This window comes from Trichosurus vulpecula, chromosome 3, assembly GCF_011100635.1.
Source record: "Trichosurus vulpecula isolate mTriVul1 chromosome 3, mTriVul1.pri, whole genome shotgun sequence".
NCBI classification, from domain to species: Eukaryota; Metazoa; Chordata; class Mammalia; order Diprotodontia; family Phalangeridae; genus Trichosurus; species Trichosurus vulpecula.
In genome coordinates, this window is record NC_050575.1 from 196949628 (window position 1) to 196964420 (window position 14793).

At 39.8% G+C, this 14793-nt stretch overlaps 1 pseudogene; it reads right to left on the reverse strand.

Annotated features, from left to right (window-relative positions):
• Positions 1-6707: 6707 nt before the first annotated feature.
• Positions 6708-13092, reverse strand: LOC118842354 (annotated as a pseudogene).
• Between the last annotated feature and the right edge of the window lie 1701 nt (positions 13093-14793).

Here is a 14793-nt window from a genome sequence, read left to right on the forward strand (position 1 = left end):
TTCTACCTCTTCCTGAACATCAGTTTTCACAGATGTAAAGTAAGAGGGAGGGAATAATCTAAAGTCCATTGTCCACTCCAGCTCTGAATTTACATGTTTGGGATCTAATTTATTCTTGTGCTCACCAGCAATTTAATTAATGTTTAAAACCTACCTTTGATTACTTAATATTGTCTTCTGACCTTGCTGCAAGCCACTTAACTTCTCAGTTTACTCATCTGTAAAATGAGGGAATTGAACTAGATACAGTCTCTGAAGTTCTTTCAAACTCTAGAGCTATAATCCTAATCCCTTTCTTTCCAGCAGCTCAGGGAACTTTCTGTATTATTACACATTCATATTGAAAATATCCCTCTAATAAAAGAGCTTCATTTCCCTCCATTCATAAAACGGGGATAACAATGCCCTATCTATCTCATATAGATGCTGCGAGGATTCAATGTTGGAATGTATATGAAAGCACTGAAGGCTAGGGAATGGATAGAGGGGCAGGAAAGGGGGAAGGGTATGATTCTACCTAGCCTCTTTTGCAAGACTATAAGAAAAGGAAGTAAGCCTGATATTTGATATTAGATCAAGCCCTCTCTTTGTTAATAACTGCATATCATTTCTCTGGGGCTATTTTGTATTTGTTAGTGAGAAAGGTATTGTCCCAAGAACATATTTAAATTTCAAATGTAGAATTCACAATAAAACCCAGCCCAACAGTTTCTGAATTCTCTGCATAACTCAAACCGATCTCTAACTCTTGCTTATTCACAGTCTGCCTTCCAATCTTTCTGCTACTGGCAAATTAGTCCCCAAGATCACCATGGAGCTCTGTTTCACTTTAAAAAGGCATTAATCTTGGTTATGTGGAATATTATATGCTAATGTGTGTTTTATTTTCAGCAAGACTTATTGATCTCTTTTTTCCATTCTTCCTTATTTCTCTTAGGCAGCCCTACTCTTAAAGGGTCAAATTTCAAAGTGACTGTGTCCCATCCCCTCTCTCTCTCTCTCTCTCTCTCTGAAAATGCACTCATGAGCGCGCGTGCGCGCGGGCACACACACACACACACACACACACACACACACACACACACACACATTTCTGGAAATCCAAGTTGAATATCTATATGATCCATACTGATGAATTTCTTCATTCGGATCAGATACAGAAGGGAGAGCAAACAGATTGTCACATTGGTCAATACATAGAAACACCCCAACTTGTCTAAATCGCATTCCCTAAGGTTCTGAATAAAGTAGTAAAAAAGAACAAAAAAAAAGCAAGGAACCTTTTGTGTTGAATGTATCCAAAAAGAAATACCTTGAGAGCTTGGGGTAATTTCAGAATCTTAAGGATTTCTGAGCCTCTGCTCAGATCATAGATTTGGAGCTGGAGAAGAGCTCAGACATTATGTTGTCCAACCCCTTTATTTTAAGAAAAGGAAACAGGCCTGAGAGAGTAAGTGCTTTGCCCAAATTCAGACAGATAGTAAGTGACAGAGCCATGATTGAAACCCAGGTTTGGATCTAACTCCAGCTTCTTTCCTACTATGCCATCTTTTTACTTCTTCCAAAGAACCACTTAAACTTAATAACTTAACACCAGGAGCAGTGTCAACAGCAGCAGCAGCATTTCGTATACCACTTTAGGGTTTGCAAAGCATTTCGTCATGTGTTATCTCATTTAATCCTCCACATAATCCTGTGAGATAAACGCTATTATTATTCCCATTTTATAGAAGGGAAACTGAGGCTGAGAATACATTGTTCCTTAATCATTTAAGAAGGCAACAAATCCAAATGTAAAAACAGAGGCATTTTTATAACACCTAATCTCAAATTTTTATGCTTCATTCTGATACTGCAACATTTCAATGAATCTGTCATCACATAAATACAGGTATTCCTTCCAGTCTGATTCTCCTCTGTGACCTCTTATAAATTTGCCACAGTATCTGCATGGCATCCTCTTTGCATTGTGTGGACCATTGGAACACTTAGATTATTTATCATTATCACTTCCTTCATGACAAGCCCATCATCTTTCTGGTCACCTCTACACTGATCTATATAGGATCTCTTCAGGATCTAGTCGGCATCACTAGCTGCCTGTTAGACATTTCTAGTCGGATGCTCTGGAGTCATTTCAAATTCAACATATCTAAAATAGAACTTATGATCTTCTCCTTCAAAATAATCCCCCAGGGGGCAGCTAGGTGGAGCAATGAGTAGGGCACTGGCCCTGGAGTCAAGAGGACCTGAGTTCAAATCTGACCTCAGACACCTGACACACTTACTAGCTGTGTGACCTTAGGCAAGTTACTTAACTCCACTTGCCCTGCCTTCCCCCTGTAAAAAAAAAACAAAAAACCCAACCTTTTCTTTACTCCCTTATTTTTGTCCTGTCCTATCTCCTCTTCAGATCCCAATCTGTCCTCCAACCTTCAGTCCCTCATTAGCCATTGCCTACAGAACACTTCCAACTGGATGTCTTAGAGATATCCCAAACTCAACATGTCCAAAACAGAACTCATTGTCATCCCTTTCCCCCTAAACTTTTACATCTTTCAAGCTTCCCTATTTTGGTCATTGGCATTATCATTCATTCAATATTCCAGATTAAGAACCTCAACATCTGACCCTTTTTTTCTTCTCTAAAAAGAGACTGTTGTCCCATGGCTCTCTGGAAGGGGAAGGGGAAAATATAGGTTACTATGGTGATGTAAGAAACAGAAAATAGCAATAAAAACTTATTTATAAAAAATCACCTTCGGCATTATCCTCATCTCTTCGCTTTTGCTCACCCTAGATATCCAATTAGTCACCAAATCTTGCATTTCTACCCCTTTTCTTCCCTCACACAGCTACTACCTTAGTTTAGGACTTCATCCCCTCTTGCCTAGATCATTGCAATAACTTCCCAATTGTTATTCTTCACACACACACACACACACACACACACACACACACACACACAACTGGAGGACATCTTGATCAATAGGGAATCATCTTTGATTCAAACTCTGCCTTTAACCTCCTGTGTGACAGTAGCAAATACCTTTGGCAGCACATATCTCTTTGTTTTATGTATTGCTTGGCATTAATGTATTATTGGTATTAATCAGAGGAGGTACCACCTTATACCTGTCAGATTGACCAAGTTGACCAAAAAAAAGAAAAAAGAAAAGAAAAGAAAATGACAAATATTGGGTTATGGGAAAACAGGAACAATCAATGTGTGTACATCCATTCTGGAAAGCAATTTGCAACTATATCCCTAAAGTTACTAAACTGTATGTACCTAATGATACCCCTATTGAGTATATATCCCTAAGAGATCAAAGAAAGAGGAAAAGGAACCATCCACACAAAAATTTATGTAGCTCTTTTTGTCATGACAAAGAAATGGGAAACTAAAGGGATGCCTATCAATTGAGGAATGGTTGAACAAATTATGGCATATGAATGTAATGAACTGTGGCATAAAAAATGATGAAAGGCACGGTTTCAGAGAATGTAAAGGCTTGTATGAACTGATACAGAGTAAAGAGAGCAGAACCAGAACAGTTTACACAATAGCAACATTGTAAAAACAATTTTGAAAGACTTAAGATCCTTGATCAATATAATAACTAACCACGATTCCAAATGACAATGATGAAGAAAGCTGCTCACCTCCTAGTAGAGAAGTTACAGACTCAAGATGAAGAATAAGACATAAATTTTTGGACCTGGCCAACATAGAAATTTGTTTTACCTGACTGTGCACATATGTTTAAAAGGCTTTTCCCCCCTTTCTCAAGGGGAGCTGGGGGAGATGAAGTGGAGAGAAGACAAGCGCCTGTAAATTGAAAAAAAAATTAAAAGAAAAGCAAAAACATGTTAGAGAATCATTGAACAAAGTTCTCTCTACTATTAAATCCTTCAAGAAAGCGTATATAAATTTATAACGCATGCGAGACTTTTTGTTGGAGTGTTTTATAGTATAGAATTACAGTCAACAACAGCACAATCTTGTATTCTCTACACCTTTCAGTCGATTGGGTCATAGCTACAATGTGGTTTGATGTAGAATACTGCTAATGAAAGAGTGCTTGTTATCTTCGAATGCATTGTAACACACCATACCAGGCTCTGGGCTTACAGAGATGAAGTTCAATCTTGGGGTGGTGCCCATAATTACTCTCTCTTTGCTCCCACTCAGAATCCCCTCAGGGAAATCTCTGAATATGCCTTAGATAGATAGAACTCTGCTCTAGTTCTCCATAGATTTTGATAAGAGTCCCTAATTCTGATATAAGCACGTAAAGATAACAATGCACAGTAAGTAGACAATAGCTTCTTTTCCAGACCTTAGAAAGCACATAAGGAATTCACAAGAGCCCATAAACAGTCAGTTCTAGCTTTGTATTTATTTTTACTTTGCTCAAATAAGATGATGGTCTGCTGCTGCTGTTTAGTTGTTTCAGTCATGTCTGACTCTTCATGACCCTATTTGAGATTCTCTTTGCCATTTGCCATTTCTTTCTCCAACTCATTTTACAGATGAGGAACTAAGGAAAACATGGTTAAGTGACTTTCCAAATTTGAACCCAGGTCTTCCTAACTCTAGGCCTTTCACTCTATCCACTGTGCCACCTTTTGTGACTGTACAAATTCTGAAATGAATCCAGGATCAGTAACAAATCATTTACTATTTGTTAAAATGCAATTTTATTTTTGTGATATTATTTGGTGTTTGTCATGTCAAGCACCTCCCAATTCTTTTCTCAAAGAAAACATTCATGATGTGAATAGTGGTATGCCAGTAAATGTTTAACAACCAGCTCTCCAGGTGGGGGAAAGTGTCTAGGATATACTTTTAATTTTAATCTGCATTTTTCCATCACTTTTTAAAGTCTAGACAAGCAACTAAATAAAAAAAAATTAAACCCTGGTTTGTAGAGTTTGCTGATTTCTGAGCTATAAATGCTTAAACTGAACATTTAACCACCAGTTCTCTCCATCTGGCTTCAGCATGCCCGTATACATGTTTGATTTCTGAGTAATCTTAAGAAGCTTTTGACTTCTCTCTTTCTTTACTCCTGTGCCACATTTTTCAATAAATTTGTTACCATTTCCCCCTAATCCCACCTTTGCCCTGAAGTATATGTTATTTAATCTGGAGAATATTAGAAAGTTTTTCCTAGAATTTCTCTACCTCTTTATCCATTACAATAGATCTTGCCTCCTAAACTGTTTTTTGGGAAATACCTATTACAAACACTACAAGATTAGATGACTAAATGTCCTATGAAATGATGTTGTCTTTTGGTGAAACCAATTGTGCCAATTCTTTTATTTCTTGAAGAAATGATGTACCATGCTTTTATTTATCCACAGCTTCCTTTTGTCTTTTAGTTCATTTATAGTGAGAATGTAAAGATTGATTTAATTCAGTTTTTCCCCTTAATAAATACAATCACTCACTAGTCATTGGACAAGAATCTCATACGCAGCCCAACAGTCAACTTAATGTTTGTAGATAGTCTAAAAACTGTGTTATATATACATATATATACACACACATATATATATATATGTATATATAACACCCTCTGTCCTCTTTTCCATCACTCTGTCATCATCACTGCAAGAGAAGGGGGCCCGAACAAGACTGAGGACCATTGTATGTATGTATGTATGTATGTATGTCCCTCTGATATGAAGCTTCTCCTTCCTTAACTATGCCAATGCTACCATAATTAGTGGTTTCCAACATAGTAGACTCTGCCAGGGCTTGTACTCCACTGTCATATAGCCTTCGAGAACCAAGGATCATCTTCGTTCCATGATGAGGTATCAGAGTAGGACTTTTTGGATACATTCAGGCATTATTCTTCCATATAAGCTGTATGTCTTCTGCTGAGAACCAGCCTGGCTATAGTGGATAGTGCTGAACTCGGAGTCAGGAAGATTCAAGTCCAAACTGAAACTTATTAGCTGTGGGACCCTAGCAAGTCACTGAACCTCTCAGTGCCTCAAACATCTGCCTAGAACTATTTGTGCTCGATCTGTGGTAGAACATTCCAAGCTCGTATGGGTCTGATCGGTCATAGTCAGACACACTGTAACTTGACTCTAGCATAGTGATATCATTTTGGTCCTCTTTAAGAACGAAGGAAGACAACCAACCAACCAACCAGGATTTACCTACTAAGTCATAGACTATTGTGATCTGCCTTGGTGGAAGGAAGTTGTCTGGCATCCATTAGGACAAAAATTACAGATACTTGAGTACTCTTGGATATTTATAAAATACTTAATATTTTATTGTGCATAAGATATGATCTTTTAAAGGAATCAGAACAATTTAAAAATGGAGAGACCTAGTCTTGTTGTTCAGTCATTTCTGACTCTTTGTGACCCCATGGACCATTGCATTACAATGCTGTTCATGGGATTTTCTTGGCAAAGTTACTGGAGTGTTTTGCCATTTCCTTCACCAGTGGATTAAGGCAAACAGAGGTTAAGTGACTTGTCCAGGGTCACACAGCTAATGTGTCTAATGCTGACTACAGGCCCAATGTGTGATCCACTGAGCCACCTAGTTGCCTTCCTATCTAGGCCAGCTCTAACCAAATTCGGGGTGTTCCAGAAGTACTTTTTTTTTCCCCTGGGTGAGCAGCTAGCTTTATTGTGGGCATTCTTGGTTGGGCCTGCCCAGGCTGCTCCCTCTAGTCATGCCTCAGGCTCGGGCTTTCCAACAGGTACTCGCCCACCCCGGACTAGGGGTCCTCCTGCATCTGTCGCAGCATGGCCAGGTGGTCGCCCAGGCACTTCAGCAGCTTCACCTCCTCGCCCAGGTGGTGGCTCTCCAGGAGATCGCAGAAGTGTGGATCCCCTTGGCTAGAGCCCATGGCGTGCAGCTTCAGGAGGGCCTGGTTCAGGCCCTTCTCCAGGTTCTGGGCAGCCTACATGACATCCAAGCTGCGACCCCACTCATCTTGGGCAGGTTTCTGCACAGCCCGGAGGACACGGCCCCCAAGCCGGTTCTGGAGCTGCATAAAGCGACTGGAGCCCTCGCATTTATCCTTCGCCAGGTCACGGTAAAACGCGACACCCTAGACAGGGCGACATCGTCCGGGTCGAAATAGAAACATAGGGACAGGTAGGACTAGGAGGCCTGCAAGTGCAGGTTGGCCAAGCGGTTAACAGCGACCTCAACCTCGGAGGAGAAGTTTTGGCGTATCTGGGAGGTAGAGCTCACCGCACCGACCGTGAAGGGAGGAGACGGCTGGTCCTGGAGGCGGGATGGAGGGGACGGGACGGAGCGGGGGGCGGGGCGGCTGGTCCCAGGGACTGGCAGGCTGCAGAAAGGTGAAGTTCAAAGGCAAGGGGAGCTGAGGGACCCCAGATCTGTTACGTCCAAACACTGTTGAAGCAAGAACCAGAGCCAGGCGACGTGGTTTCTCCAGAAGTCTTTAATAGCTTCAAACTCCACTAAGACTTTGGGGGCATCCTGTACATTAACAAAAACAACCTATTTTCTTACTTCTCTTTTTCCTTTTATGAAAAGTAACTTTTATTGATGCTTTTGGTATTTCATTTCCTAAATTTAAATTCCCTCTATATTCCTCTCTTCTCTCTGCCAGAGAACCATCGCTCAAAACAAAGAATTTTTGTAATAAAAAAAAAAGAAAAAGAAGAAAATAAAATCAGCAAAATGGATCATTACATCCAAAAATGAATCTGATAATAGATTTAATGTTCCACACCCATGGACCTCCCAGCTCTTCAAAGGTTGAAAGAATGATGTATCTTGTCACATCTCAATCAATAAACATTTACTAAGTCCCTGCTATGAGCCAGGAACTGTAGTAAGTACTGGGGATATGAAAAGAGGCCAAAGACTGCCCCTGCCTTCAAGGAGCTTACAATCTAATGGGGGAGACAACATGCAAACAAATATATAGTATGTGGGTGAAATAGGAGATAATTAAAAGAGTAAAGGCACTAGAATTAAGAAGAGTTACAGAAGGCTTCCTGTAAATGGTGGGAATTTAGTTGGGACTTAAAAGGAAGCCAAGTAGGTCAATAGTAGGAGCAGAGGAGGGAGCATAGGCATAGCAGATGGCCAGCCAGAGAGAAGTGCCCTGAGCTGAGGATTGAAGTATCTTGTTTGTGAAATAGCCAGGAGGCCAGTGTCCTTGGATGGAAGAGGACAAGTCAGGGAGTAAGGTGTAAGAAGACTAGAAAGGTAGGTCAAACCAAGCATTTTGTATTTACTCCCAGAGGCAATAGAAAGCCACTGGAGTTTACTGAGTAGGGGGCAGGGATGACATGATCAGACAGATCTATGCTTTAGGAAAATCACATTAGTGGATGAATGGAAGATGGATTGGAGTGGGGAGGTACTTGAGATGGGCAGACTCATTAGCAAATGATAGTAATAATCAAGGCATGATGCGGACCTGCACTATAGTGGTGGCAGTGCCAGAGGACAGAAGGTGGTGTATCTGAGAGATGGTGCAAAGGTAAAATTGGCAGGCCTTGGTAATAGTTTGGATGAGGGGCAGAGTGAGGGATGAGAAATAGTGAGGAATCTAGGCTGACTCCTAGATAGTGAGCCTGAGGGACTGGGAGGATGATGCCTTCTACAGTAAGAGGGAAGGTAGAAAGGGGAGAAGGTTTAGGGGGGAAAGATCATGAATTCTGTTTCAGATGTGAGTTTCAGATGTCTACTGGATATCCAGTTCAAGATGTCTGAAGGCAGTTGGAGTTACAAGATTGGAGGTCAGCAGAGAGACTGGGGCAGGAAAGATAGATTTGAGAATCATCAGCATAGAGATGGTAACTCAATCCACAATGAGATCCAAGTGAAGTAGTATAGATGGAGAAGAGAAGAAGGCCCAGGACAGAGCCCTGGGGGACATCTAAGACTAGACGGTGTGATCTGGAGGAGGATGAAACAAAGGAGATAGAAAAGGGGTGGTCAGACATGTAGGAGGAATATCAGGAGAGAGTGATGTCCTGAAAACCTAGAGAGAAGAGAGGATCAAAGAGAGATAAACACTGTCAAAGGCTGCAGAGAGGTCAAGGAAAATGAGGATTGAGAAAAGACCATTGGATTTGGCAACTAAGAAATCATTAGTAACTTTGGAGACAGCAGTTTCAGTGGAATGATAAAGTCAGAAGCCAGATTGTAAAGGATTAAGAAGAGAGTGAGAAGAAAGAAAGTGGACCCACCTATTATTGTAGATGGCCTTTTTGAGTTTAGCTACAAAGGGTAGAAGTGAAGTGACATACGACTCTAGTTAGTGGAGATGGGAGAAAAAAATGAGGGTTTTTTGAGGGCCAAGGAGACCTGGACATGTTTGTAGGCAATAGGAGATGAGCCAGTAGAGAGGGAGGGATTGAAAATAAGTCAAAGTGGGAATGACAGAGGGGCTCATCTTTGGGGTCAAGCTTGTTCTTCATTTTGAAACATTCCCCTTCTGTTGTTTTATAGCTGTTCTTTCTATTTACAATGTTATGGTCATTGTATATCATGTTTTCTTGGCTCTGCTTACTTCACTTCACAATGACTTCACTTAAATCTTTCCATCATTCTCCGTATTCATCTTGCTTATTGTTTCTTATAGTACAGTAATATTCTGTTGCGTTCATGTACAGCTTGTTTATCCACCACAGAAAGTGTTATCAATATTTTGGTTTGTGTAGAGATGGACTTTAAAAAACAAAACAAACCCCTTCCTCACCCCCATGACCCAGCTGATATATGCCTAGCAATGGAATCCTTGAATCAAAGGGTACGGACATTTTAGTCACTTGGTCTGCATAATTCCAAATCACTTTCCAAAATGGTTGTACCAAATCCCTCTTCTAGTATTAGCATGCTAGTCACAACCCATTCAGCATTGATTGTTCCTTTCTTTTCCAACAGGCTTGAGTGTGAGGCAAAACTTTAGTGTTGTTTTGATTTCCATTTTCCTTACGATTAGTATTTTGGAGGATTCTTCCAAATGATTGCTAATGTTTTATAATTCTTTGGAGAACTATTCATATCTTCTCATCACTTATCTGTTGGAGAATGGTTTTTGGTTATACACACACATATATGTATGTTTGTATGTATGTATATATACATGTATGTGATATTAAAAACTTCTTCCTAGTCAACAACTTTTATCTTTTCTTGCATGCATTAATTTTGTTTGTGCCAAAGCCTCACCATTTCATGTAATACAAATGAACTATTTTATCTCTTTTAAAAACCTTTGTTCCTTTTTGAGTTTAGAATTTGTCTCCCACCTCTAGCTCTAAAAGGTATGTTATCTGTTTCTTTTCTAATTTTTGGTGGTATAATCCTTAATATTCAAGTTGCATTGCCATTTTGAATTTATTATGAAATATGGTATAAAATGTTCGTCTAAACCTAATTTCTGCTAGATTTCTTTCCCATTTTCCCAGCAAGTCTTATCAAGTAGCATAAGTATTGTATTTGGGGGTATCAAATACTGGATTATTAAGTACCAATGTTTCTGATTCTCCCTCATCTAGTCTGTTCTGCTTTTGTATTTTTAAACCAATACCAAATGCTTCTGGTGACTGATGCATTGTAATATTGTTTGAAGTCTTGAAGTGCTATTCCCTCTCTTATTACTACCTTTTTTCATTATTTTCATTGATATTCTAGACCTGTTGTTCCTCCAAATGAATTATTATTATTTTATCAAGTACTGTAACATGTCCTTTTGGTAATAACATGTAGACTGTAAATTAACTTTGGTAATATTGTAATTTTTATCACACTGGGTACAATGAACATTGAATATTCCTCCAACTATTTAATTTTTTTTAATTTCTTAAGAATTATTTTGTAATAGAATCTATATAAGTATTAAATGTGCTGTGGCAGATCGCTAATCATTTCATGCATTTCCCTTTCTATTATTGACTATTGATTTTGTCATTATTAAATAGAAATTCTGTTGATTTTTGTGGATTTATTTTGTAGCCTCCAACTTAACTAAAGCTATTAATATCTTTGTTGATTCTCTAGGATTTTCTAAGTAACTCATCAGCAAATAGAGATCTTTTTATCTTCTCTTTACCTATATTTATGACTTTTTTTCCTCTTGTCTCATTGCTATTGCTAGCATTTCTACAACTATATTAAATAATAGACAGAGTAGGCAACCTTGTTTTGCTGTTGTATTTATTGGGAAAGCTTCTAGTATACTCTGTTGCATATCATGCTTATTTTTTGTTTTAAATACTTTGATAATTAAAAAAAAACCTTTGTGCTTATACTTTGCTGAGGCTGGGTTGTTTTTTTTTTTTAGCATAAATGAGTGTTGTACTTTGTCAAAGGTTTTTTTTTTCCTTATCAAGATAATCATGTGATTTTAGATGATATGTCAGCTCAACCAAGAGAGAGACCCCAATTTCACCCAAATGGAAATTCCTCCAAAGTCTCTAGTGTAGTAAATTATAAATCAGAGCCATGTTAAGGGCCTCTACTTTTCTGCTTCTTCCCAATCTTTCTAGTCTTTCAATGGCCTCTTCCTGAAGAAATCTTGGAATCTTATATGTTCTCTCTTGAAGGTAGAATCAACAAGACCCCCTCTCCTTTCTCAAATTCTCAATAACTACTCTCATGCATGCACTGTATGGTATAATCATTCTCTTTACCAATGAGCAGAGTCTTTTCCAAATGTACCAGGCTTGAACCCCTGACAACACAATTATTTAGTGGCAGAGGACAAGACTAGATTAGAGTTTTGACTTTCAGCCTAGCATTTTTTCCATTTTTATCATGCTTGAAATTTTTCTTTGGATAAGGCAAAACATTATGAGTTATATATCTCCCTTACTCAGGCAATAGTATGCAGATCAATACCACCACTGCCCTATGGCTCCACTCAAAATCCCTTTGATTTAGAATCATAGGCTGCCTAGGCAACAGTTCCTTTCCCAGGCTGCTACTCCCCATTTCCTCATATTCATGTATATCAATCCTTTCCCTTCCCTGTCCCTATTCCATTTTACCCTCCCCTTCTATTATGCCCTATAGAACTCCCATTCTATTGCTAACAAGCTGCCCCTTCATATTAATAAGACCTCTTCTTCTTTGTGCTCTTTCCATCTCCTTGCAACCGTGGAAACCTGGCTCTCCCAGGAAGAATTGTATCTCTGACCACTGTCTTCTGAACTGCATGTACCTTTTCTCATAAGCTCTGACATACTCAGCCAAGAGGAGGAATAGGCATGTGTGTTCTTCCTTACTGCTTCTTCTAAGCCTTACCTTTACCAACATCATTCAACAACCTCACCTCATCAATCCATCCATAAATAATCACCCTAACTAGATTGTGGGAGCTATTCTCTACTGGTTCCCAGGTCATTCTCCTTCTTTTATTAAAGAAACAGTTTTCTTGTTCACCTCACTCCAACCTCTGCCCTTATATTAAGGACTTCATTTCATTTGGGAATAAATATTGAGCCTGAATTGTATCTTCTGATTGGAGTCTTTGAATGTTGATGTCTCTTCAAACACCCTTGCTTTCTGGTTCATCAATCTTTTCAATCGATTAACAAATACTTAGTAGTTTTACCAGTAACATGGCAAGAATGAGGGGGTCACAGATGAATAGTCAGAGTGCTCTCATTAGTATCCTCATGTCAGGAGATATCAAGGAAGGCTTCTGTATTCGAATCCTTCCTCTCTCTTGAGCACTAACTCCCTCTGCCATGGTCAATCAACACCTGCTCTGCCATTTATAGGGTATTTCAAAAACCTTGAAATAACTTCATCTCTAGCTTTCTGCTGGGCAACTCTAACTGGATAATGAAGAATAGGCTGCCACTATTCTTCAGGTCACCAAGGTTCATAATTTATGAGTCTTCCCTTACTCTGTACTCTCATTGACCCTCCCATCTCTGTCCAATCAGTTGCTAAATCTTGTAATTCCCTTTCTCCAACATGTTTCCTATCTGTGCACAGTTCTGTCAATTTAATTCCTCTGCTCATGAAGTTTCAATTGCTCCCTATTGACTCTGCATGATATTTAAAGTTCTTCACAGTATGACCCACAGTCTCACAGCCTACCTTGCCATGCTTTTTACACATCACTTACTCCCTGTCTCATACTCTACTGTCCAACAAAACTGGTCTCTTTGTTATCTATTCATAGACAACATCCCCTTTCTCACCTCCATAATATTGTACAGGCTGTTGTTTCCCATGACTGCAAAGTATTCCTTCCTCACTTCTGCATCTATTAGAATCCCTAGCTTCCTTCTAAATGCAGCTCAAAACCAACCTCTATTAAGGGGATTTGCCCAATCCCCATAGTTTCTAGTGTCCTCACCCCAAATCATTTGGTATATATATTATTTTTGTTTTACTTGAGTGTGCACATGGCATTTTCCTGGTAGTAAGCTCCATGAGGGCGGGTCTATTCAGTTTTCCCCCATGTAACTTCAGTGCCTAGCATAGTAAGCTCACGGAACAAATGAATGAATGAATGTAGCATCTTTAGAGAAACTAAAACCATTTAGCCTATCTGCTCCCCTCATTTTACAGATGGGGAAATACATCTAGAGAAGAAGTGTGACTTGCACAGGTTCATGTAGTTAGACTGGGACAGATCTCCTGACTCCCAGTTCGGTACTCTTTTCACTCTATCATATTTCATTTGTTTAGAAAAACAAATTGTATTATATATATATTAAAATTTTACATTCTTAATTAAATAGCAGTAAAACAGGGAACTTATATTACATGTCTCTCTACATAGATTTCAAATAATAATATATTTGCCCACGTATATACATTTGTATACATACATATGTATGTCATTAGATTTTTAAAAAACTGGGCCTGTGATTTCCTTGTATAGGGAACTTTCAATCAGGAAATTTCCTCTACCACTGTCAATCAGCACCTGCCATTTCTAGTTTTGGAGAGATGCTTGAGGCACTGGGCAGTTGTGACCTGCCCAGAGTCTCATAGCCAGTATGTGTCAGGGTCTTCCTGACTTAGAGGCCAGCTATCAATCACAGACACATTGCTTCTTACTGTGTTGTAGCCAGAATGGCCTTTGTTTTCTTTGAATGACTCAGCTTACCTCATTGAGCCTCTGGACACTGTGGCTTGCTCTTCCGGGGCAGGAGGCCCGGGGAGCATGCCGGGAAGCAGACAACTTCCTGTGTGATGAGTCGTGGGGCTGGCTGAGGGGAGGTGTTAACCTCTACCCTAGGGGGAGGGGCCAAGTCAAGAACCAATCAGCCCTGGTCATTCAGGCGGAGCTTGATGATGTCAAAAACTCTATAAGAGGGGAGAGGACAGCTTGAAGATTCTCTTTCCTTTTCCGGTTGGAGCCAGAGGCAGTTACAGAGGCAGTTACGACAGTTACGTCAGTTACAGCCACAGCCACAGACACAGCTGAAGCAGGAGCTGCCAGTAGCAGAGCTGACCTACGGGAGGAAGCTGAACAAAGACTTCAGGCCATTACAGAGGCAGTTACAGAGGCAGTTACGACAGTTACGTCAGTTACAGCCACAGCCACAGACACAGCTGAAGCAGGAGCTGCCAGTAGCAGAGCTGACCTACGGGAGGAAGCTGAACAAAGACTTCAGGCCAGTGGGTAATCTTATTACCATCGAGGGGGAAGCATGATTTTGCTTTACGCAATCATGCTTCTCTGTAGCCTCCTGGTTACTCTTTCAAGGCGTACTTATTGGGCCTGGAAGCTTTTGATCAATATATCAAAATGGGGTTGCTGGTTCATGGGTTGGTTACTGTGGAGCCTAAAT